The following is an 8,917-nucleotide window of genomic DNA, read 5'->3' as shown; positions in this document are numbered from 1 at the left end:
TGTGTGTGTGTGTGTGTGTGTGTGTGAGAGAGAGAGAGAGAGAGAGAGAGAGAGAGAGAGAGGAAGTGTTTGTGAATGACAGAGATGGATGTCGTTCATGTTTGGTTGTGTAGGGAAGACTGGACTCTTTTGGGGCTGAGGAAACTGAGGTAGAACCAGCCATTGGCAATAACATTTTCCCCCATTTTATTTTTGAGTGAGTGAATTGTAACATTAAAAAGAGGAATAGTAAGATACAGTAAACAGTGACCAGTAATTTCTCTGAGTAAAATGTGTTATAGATTCTTTTAATTTTGTTCTTTATTTTTTCCTATATTTTTCCAAGTTTTATGCAGTTATCATGCATTTTTATCTTACTAAACAAGGCATAAACAAGATATAAGAGACCCAAAGTTTAAGAGGCCTTTAAGTCGTTTTTTAGGTATAGTGCTATTTCTCCATTTAAAGTAAGTTTTAGTCAACTGACAATACAAACTCTTGTTTGAACTTAGATGACTGGCAGTGTTAGACTTTTTAACTATGGGCATGAAAGGGAATTCACACAAAAAAATTAGAAATAAGTTTTTCTAAAGAGAATTTTAGTTTATAAAAAAGAGAAAAGGAACATAGAAGCAGTCTTCAGAGAGCTTAATGAGGTTTGAACTACCTTGATTATTTGATTCATTCTCTAGTAATTTTTTCCCTGTCTTGCACCAACAAAGATTTCAGACAGATGACATAGATATATATGACAGAGTCAGAATACATTTGAGTAAGATCAAGGGGCAAAGAGAAAAGGAAAGAAAATAAGATAAATCAGGGTCACAGTTAGTAAATAAAGCTAATGTAATTATGGATTAAGTATGGCAAAAATAAATATCTTCCTTATCTATGCAGTTATTTCATATCACATGTCTAAATGTGTAAGTGCCTCTAGTTTTTAATATACTCACAGCTGTAAGAGAGGATATGGATTTGCACTGCAGTCTATACTGAAATGTTTGCTAACATCTATATATTTACAAACATTTGGGCCTTTTAGGTAATGAATGAGAGTATAATTATTTTGAGCACCTTAAGCTCTTTGCTATTATGTAGAAAACATGGTGATGATAGTAACAAGTGAGATCACTTTCGCTATGCACTTAGAGGAATGTGTGTTTTGCAATGAAAAATTAGAAGAAATTTATTATATCAGCTTTAGTCTGGACTCGGTCTGTTGCTCCTTTTCTCATTGCATTTTTTTACGTTCTCAAAACCACTCAAAGTGCAACTCTCCACATGGTTTAGCCATGAAATAAAGAATCAGAGTATTATGTTTTCTGCCTCATTTCAGTAACGATCTGAGGGGTTTACATGTTGGATTTAAAAACTAAGTATTTATGGGGCATCTGAGTGGCTCAGTCGATTAAGCGTTTGCCTTCAGCTCAGTCATGATCCCGGGGTCTTGGGATGGAGCCCTGCATCGGGCTCCCTGCTCAGTGGGGAGCCTGCTTCTCCCTCTGCCTCCCCCCCTGCTCGTGCTCTCTCACTCTCTCTCTTTCAAATAAATAAATAAAATCTTTAAAAAACAAGAACTAAGTATTCACTTTCCCAAATGAATTGAAAACTTAGGTCCTGACAAAAACCTACACCCAAGTGTTTATAGCAGCAGTATTCATAATTGCCCAAACTTGAAAGCAACCTCAATGTCCTCCAGTAAGTAAATACGCTATGGTGTATGCAGACAATGGAATATTACCCGATGCTGTTGAGGTATAAAAAGAAATAAAACCACCTTAAATGCATTATTACTGAATGAAACATGCCCGTCTAGAATGACCACATTCCAAGAAGGTAAAAAATATCTGTATTCCGAAAACTAAGACAGTGATGAAAGAATTTGAAGAGGACACAAACAAATGGAAAGATACTCTATGCTCGTAGATTGGAAGAATTAATATTGTTAAAATGTCCGTATTATCCAAAGCAATCTACAGATTCAGTGCAGTCCCTATCAAAATACCAGTAACATTTTTCCCAGAAACTAGAACGAATAATCCTAACATTTGTGTGGAACCACAAAAGACCTCGAATAGCCAGAATAGTGTTGGGAAAGAACAGAAAAGCTGAATGTGTCACCATCCCAGATTTCAAGATACACTACAGTGCTGTGGCAATCAAAACAATCTGGTACTGGCAGGAAAATAGATACATAGTGCAACAGAATAATGCAGAAATAAACCCACAGTGATATGGTCAGTTAATCTACAACGAAGACAGCGAGAATGTACAGTGAGGAAAAGACAGTCTTTTTTATAAATGGCGCTGGGCAAACTGGATAACTACATGCAAAAGAATGCAGGTGGACCACTTTCTTACACCCTACACAAAAATAAACTCAAAATGAATTAAAGCCCTAAATGTGAGACCTGAAATCGTAACACTCTTAAAAGAAGGCATAGGCAATAATCTGTTGAACGTGGGCTAGCAGCATATTTATGGACATGTCTCCTCAGGCAAGAGAAACAAAAACAAAAATGAACGATTGGGACCACACAAAATAAAGAGCTTTTGCAAACAAAACAAAATGAAATGGCAGTTTACTGAATAGAAGACATTTGCAAATGATACAATGGATAAAGGGTTAATATCCGAAATATATAAAGAACTTCTACAGCTCAACACCCCAAAAAAAAACAAAAACAAAAAAACCCCCGATCCAATGAAAAAATGGGCAGAGGACCTGAATGGACATTTTTCCAGAGAAGATCTGCAGATGGCTAAGAGGCACCTGAGAAGATGCTCATTAGGGAAATAGAAATCAAAACCTTGAGATGTCACCTGACACCAGTCAGAATGGCTAGTATCAAAAAGACGAGACCTAACAAGTGTTGGCGAGGATGTAGAGAAAAGGGAGGCCTCATGCACTGTTGTAGAAATGTCAACTGGTGCAGCCACCGTGGAAAACAGTATGGAGGTTCCTAAAAAATTAAAAACTATATCTACCACATGATCCAGTGATTTCACTACGGGCTATTTACCCAAAGAAAAACGTTAATTCAAAAAGATATGTACCCCTATATTTATTGCAGTATTACTTATATTAGCCAAGATATGGAAGCAACCCACATATCCACTGATAGACATATGGGTAGAGAAATAGAGAAAAGTGATGCATGTATATAAAATGGAATATTATTTAGCCATAAAACAATGAAATCTTTCCACTTGGAACAACATGGATGAATCTAGAGAGGGCATTATGCTAAGTGAAATAAGTCAGACAGAAAAGACAAATATATGATTTCACTTATATGTGGAATCTAAAAAACAAAAAATAGACTCTTAAATACAGAGAACAAACTGCCAGAGGGGAGGGGGGGAGGGGGATGGGCAGAATAGGTGAAGAGGATTAGGAGGTGCGAACTTCCCGTTGTAAATATTTTAAAAGAAAAAACCCCAAATGAATCAGATATTGTTTAAAAATAAAATATGAAAGAATAAGCTGATGAATCAATGTACAAACAAGAATAGAATTGAATAAAATAGAGTAGATCGAATGGAGTAAACTAACATTCTGGATTCAGAAACAAAAAACCCAAAAGAGATCCCTGAACCTCGTTTTCGGACTTACTAAATCAGAATGTCCTCACCTGATCTGGCCTCATGGGTTTTTGTTGGTTCGTTTGATCAGTCCTCCACTGGAGGCGATGTCAGCCAAGATAAGAACTACTGTCCTAAAGTTAAGGATGGTTACAGTAGGTGTGGTTCACTGAGCTGTGCACAATGGGAGGGAGGAACTTTAGTTCCCTGTGTTCACCTCCTAGAATTACTTCCGGCACATAGTGGGTACACAGCAAATATTTGTGGAATGAATTCTGTATTCGTAATTGGTTGGTTTTCTAGAACAGCTCTTCCGTTTGAACACACGTAGCTGTTGTACCATTTCTTCCCCCTAGGAAGAGTTCTGTAACCCCTACAGATACTGCCCTGCAGCCAGCCCTTCCTTTCATTTACTGGTACCTTCAGGAAAACAGCTTAGGCGGAACAGAGTCCCACGGTACCTCAGAGGAATGTCGGCTTCATGTTTCTTCGTACTACCTGGAGTTGGTGTGCTGTGGGCATAGAATGGTTGGGACTTTGTTAGTAGGCTTCCTTGGCTTAGAATCGATCTGGCTTTGTCACTCGCTAACTATTTGCTTTTAGTATTCCCTGAATCTCTGTATCATCTGTAAAATAGGTATTCTAATTCTCTTTATTAAATATTAAAAGTAGCCTAGTTCAGTTCTTAACACCCCAGGATAGCGGTCACCCTTGTTACTTCAATATTTTCACTTTCTCCCTCGTGTCGTTTTAGGATCACCCTTCATCCAGGACATCCCCTTCTCGAAACAGGTGTCTGTCTACCCTCCTGTCCGGTGACCCTCCTTCTTTCCTTCAGGCCCTCCTCCTGCAGCTCCTTCCGCTGTAAGCCAGAAGTGCCTTCCGTCTGCTCAAGCCCACCTTAGACTTTGAAAGCTACAGCCTCCACTCCCAGACATGTGTATACGTTGCTGAATGATCACGGCACTCAGTCTGGTCACTGTCTGTCACCACACAAAGTGACCAAAAAATTTTTCTTTTGATGAGAACTTTGGAGATTCAATTTCTTAGCACCTTTTAAATTTGCAGTGCAGTATCCTGGACAGTAGTCCCCATGCTGCACACTACCTCCCTGTGACTGTCTGCTTTTATAACTGGAGGTCCATACATCCTGATCCCCTTCACCTGTTTCCCCCATCAGCTAACCCCCTTCCTCTCTGGCAACCGCCAGTCTGTTCTCTGTATCTGTTTGGTTTTATTTGTCCACCTGTTTGGGTTTTTTTTTACATTCCACATGTAAGTAAAATCATAGTATGTATCTGTCTTTCTCTGTCTGACTTACTTCAGTAAGTATAGTACCTTCTGGGGACATCCATGTTGTTGCAAATGGCCAGATTTCATTCTTTTTTATGGCTGAGTAATATTCCTCTGTGTGTGTGTGTGTGTGTGTGTGTGTGTGTGTATGTTCGTTCAGTTCATCCGTCAGTGAACACTTGGGCTGCTTCCGTGGCATGGCTACTATAAATACTGCTGCAGTGAACACAGGGCTGCATATATCTTTTCAAATTCGTGTTTTTGTTTGCTTTGGATGAATACTCCATAGTGGAATTGCTGAATCATATGGTATGGAAAAATTTGTTCTCATCTGCAGAATATTGCCCAATGCATGGGTCTCGAGACTGTTCTGTGGCCAAGACCCAGTTAAAATTGTCCTGTTGTCTTTCATCACAGAGACTAAAGAACTTACTGGTGTGTGTCACTGTGAGAAGGAAGTTTCCTTCCTTCCCTTTTATCCTCAGTAATGAACCAAAGCATATGACATTAAGGAAGTTCCCCAGCAGTTACAGGTTTGAAACTGAAATCCCACAATTTTCAATCTGAGTTGTAGTCCCATTATCATATATCCTCAGAAAGGAGAAAAAGGTTAACCACCAGTGCTGTTCTGGAAAGGATTATGTGAATCCAGAGTGAAAAATAAAAACTTTGGGGAGGATCCACTGTCTGACGATACAAAAGACCTAAGCAATCCCTTTAATTATGGGCGTGTGCGCACGTGCGTCCGTCTGTCTGTCTGTGTCTGGGGTGGGACAGGGAGAGAGCGTTAGCACACAGACACGCTCACAATCTGCACTTCGTGTGCGGAGGTGTGTCGTGTGTGCAGTTGACACTGCCGACCTTTCCCTCATCAGTAGGCTTAGCCCAGCAGTGAGGGTGTCTTTCTCACTCATCACTTGTGCATTTTACAACCTTAGTGGAATTGTAAGGTACAGTAGTGGGGCCCAGCGGTCTGTTTCCCTAGACTCTCCAGCTGGGGAGTAGGCCCAGGAACGCTTGAGAGCCTCCGGCCCTTTGAGTGCCAAGCAATTTTAAACTGAGTTTTTAATGGACTTTAAGGAGGGCACGTGATGTAGTGAGCACTGGGTCTAAGACGGACGATCACTGACTTCTACCTCTGAAACTAATAATACAGTATATGTTAATGAATTGAATTGAAGTTGAAAAAATAAAATAAAATGGAGAGACTCTGGGAGGCACTCAGTTAAAACACTTGACTTCGGTCGAGGCACGTTCCTTTTGCAGTATACCAGGGTAACGATGAACATGTTGGTGGAAGAGCTCCAGTTTTGCCGCTGGCATGTAGGCAGTAGCTGATGGGGAGGCCTCTAGAACGTTCAGTGCCACGTGGGAAAGAATTGGGACAAAATGGTAAGAATTCCAAATATAGAAGAAAACGAGGATACAGCATACTTTTGGCATTTGACCTTTGACCTTTGGAATTGTCGACGATCCAAAGATTCAGTTATACTTTAGATGAAATTCCACCACATAGAGTCATAATTTCTGGTTGTAACACTGGAAGCTGGTGACAAAAGCATTATTCTTATGCTTTTCTCCTTCGGAGATCACAAATTGCCTTCTGACCCAAGCAGTTTCCCTTATTATCAGGTTTTTGTGTTCTAATTCCTTCTCAGATGGGCCTCCCCGACATGTTTTTCTCTTTTATATTTTGCTATCACTGCTCAGAAACCAGAATCTGACCCCAGCGTCTGTTTACCCAGACTTAGCTTGAAAGCTCATTCATTCTTGCAGATAAGAATTACAGTAGTAAGGTGGGGGTGGTGTTTTCCTCTCGAGGTCTGAAACTGTGACCATTTGGGAGTCCTTGGAGTTTCTCCTCTTGCAGGATGGCATAGGCTCCGGGAGGGAGTGGCTGCCTCCACCTGTGCCCGGCGAGCGACAGTGGTCCCCTTTGTTCAGAAGGAGGAACCGAATGTTAATAAGATCTGGAATGTTGGGAGGCAAGGCAGGTTTTCTTCTGGAATCTCTGGTCTTGGCTCCCTATAAGAGATAACACTGGTGCTTTTCTGTTTAAAATAAGCTATTTAATGGGACTTGCACACTTCCCGAGTAGCTGATGGCTTCTTTCACTTGCAAGCTCTCGGATCTCCTGAGCGCATACCCCCCTGGGCATGCTCAGACAGGGTGTCTGGGAAGAGAGTCTGGTTGTGGCGGGGCTGTGGGGTTTCTCCTTGCTCCTGCACTGGGCGCTTTCCGTACTGCACTTGAAAATGTGCGGCCTCTACGTGGATTCCCATCAGTGCGCCATCTCTCTAGTCTGTCACTGCAGGTAAATCCTCTGTGTTTTCACTTGTCTGCAGCTGTAGATGAATCCTGAGCATGGCAAAAATATCAAGAAAACATGAAAAAAATTAAAAGTGAGCTCAGGTCAGTGGAATTCACCCATCTTTCTGCCAAGTACAGTCTGAAAGTGAAAATAATCCAAACAAGCCCAAATAACTTCGATTTTTTTTTTTAAAGGACAATATGTGGACCCCTGGCTCAAAATGCAAGAGACATTCTTTCTAGCAGGAAACTGGGGCAGTTAACACCCTCTTTTGCATTTCAGATGTGGGCTGCCAGATCCCTTCTCTGGTTTTGGAGGCCTCTGAGTGATGCTGGTGGAGGTCTGAGCAGACTTCCTGCAACAGCTGCCTACGTGTGGGATGGCGAAGGAGACAAGCCTGGGGATAGAAGGCTGTTTTCAGAAGGAATGTGCTGTTTGTTGACATGTGCTTTCTGACCTGGGCATTATCCTCTGAAGGCGGGAGCTGGAGAAATCCAAAGACGAGTGAACTCTCTTTTCTGTTAAGATTCCAGGATGTTGATTTTTTTTCCTTACTGAGGCGTTGACTGACTTTCCTGGTGCAGAGGCCCGCGTGTGGCTCGGCAAGGAGGAAACTAGGGTGGCCCAAGTTGTTGCTAATGAGTAGTGTGTGTAGGTGTGTCTTTATCGAGTCCCATCGCTTATCTCTCTGCCTTTGCCCTCTTCCTCCCCCCACCCGCATCAGTCTTGCAGTCTGGAATGTTTTAAAGATGTTTAACGACCTGATTCTTGGGAGGGACAGGATGAGATATTTTTGTCTTGTCAATTGAAGGAGTCTTAACCCATTAAATCATACTTGAAGTTTCACATTTTTCCCTTACATATAGAAAGACAGATAACATGGGAAAACATTCTCTGAGTTTTCTTTCCAAATGAATGTTCACCCGAAGACCGGGGGCAGAATTTTGATGAGTTTCTACCATACGTAGTACTTAACTCCATGCATCCATATTATTCTCTCAGCCTTTTTGCTTCTTGGGAACTCGTCCTAGTGGCACTCAGATGACATCAGAACCCGTGTTGGTGAAATACATGGCATTCCGAAGAACCCTTTACACAGCAGGTCTAAGTGATGACATGGTTTGTTTCTGGTACATATGGAACCTTCAGTTTTATTGAATTGAAACTTTTACACGCTATCCTGTCATTTAGCTAAGTTGAATTCTGAATTTACCTGGGTCAGAGGTCATCATCACACATGTGCCCGACTTAGAAGCAGAATGACTTACTAGCTGGGACCCTGCAGTTCTAGGTTTGTCCCGCTTGGGAGCTGTGTGCCTTTGGGCAAGATGGTTCATCTCTCAAAGCTTCCGTTTCTTCACCTGTGTATAAAATGGGGGTAATTAATAGCATTTATTTCAGAAGCTGTTGTGAACTCTCCATACAATTTCAGACGCTCAGTGCTTTAAAAGTGTTACAGAGCAGGGCTGAAGAGAGAATGAGAACTGCCTCCTGTGGGTCATGTGGGCAGAACCCCAGCAGCCTGGGGGCGTGCCCCTCGGAGTGGCGCGGGACGAGGCGTCCTACAGTCGGGGTCAGTGTTGAATAACACCCCCTTGCCAAGGACTTGGGATACGAGAGGATCCTGTGGAGCATCCAGGCCCCCCAAATTCTCTTCACTGTTGCTATCCATAAACAACCTGAAGAACCCTGCGTAAGAATGGAATTCAGCCCTCCTCATCTTTCCTCTGCCTCCTGTGGGCGGGATTC

At 41.8% G+C, this 8,917-nt stretch overlaps 1 protein-coding gene across 6 annotated transcripts in view; it reads left to right on the top strand.

The window, feature by feature from the left end:
• Positions 1-8,917, top strand: part of FNDC3B (fibronectin type III domain containing 3B) — a 380,755-nt gene that overhangs the window by 243,752 nt on the left and 128,086 nt on the right. The window lies entirely within an intron of this gene.

This window comes from Ursus maritimus, unplaced genomic scaffold (assembly GCF_017311325.1).
Source record: "Ursus maritimus isolate PB19 unplaced genomic scaffold, ASM1731132v1 scaffold_4, whole genome shotgun sequence".
In the NCBI taxonomy this organism is placed as follows: domain Eukaryota; kingdom Metazoa; phylum Chordata; class Mammalia; order Carnivora; family Ursidae; genus Ursus; species Ursus maritimus.
Note: the sequence above shows the minus strand (reverse complement) of the source record. Positions and strands in the feature narration are given on the sequence as shown.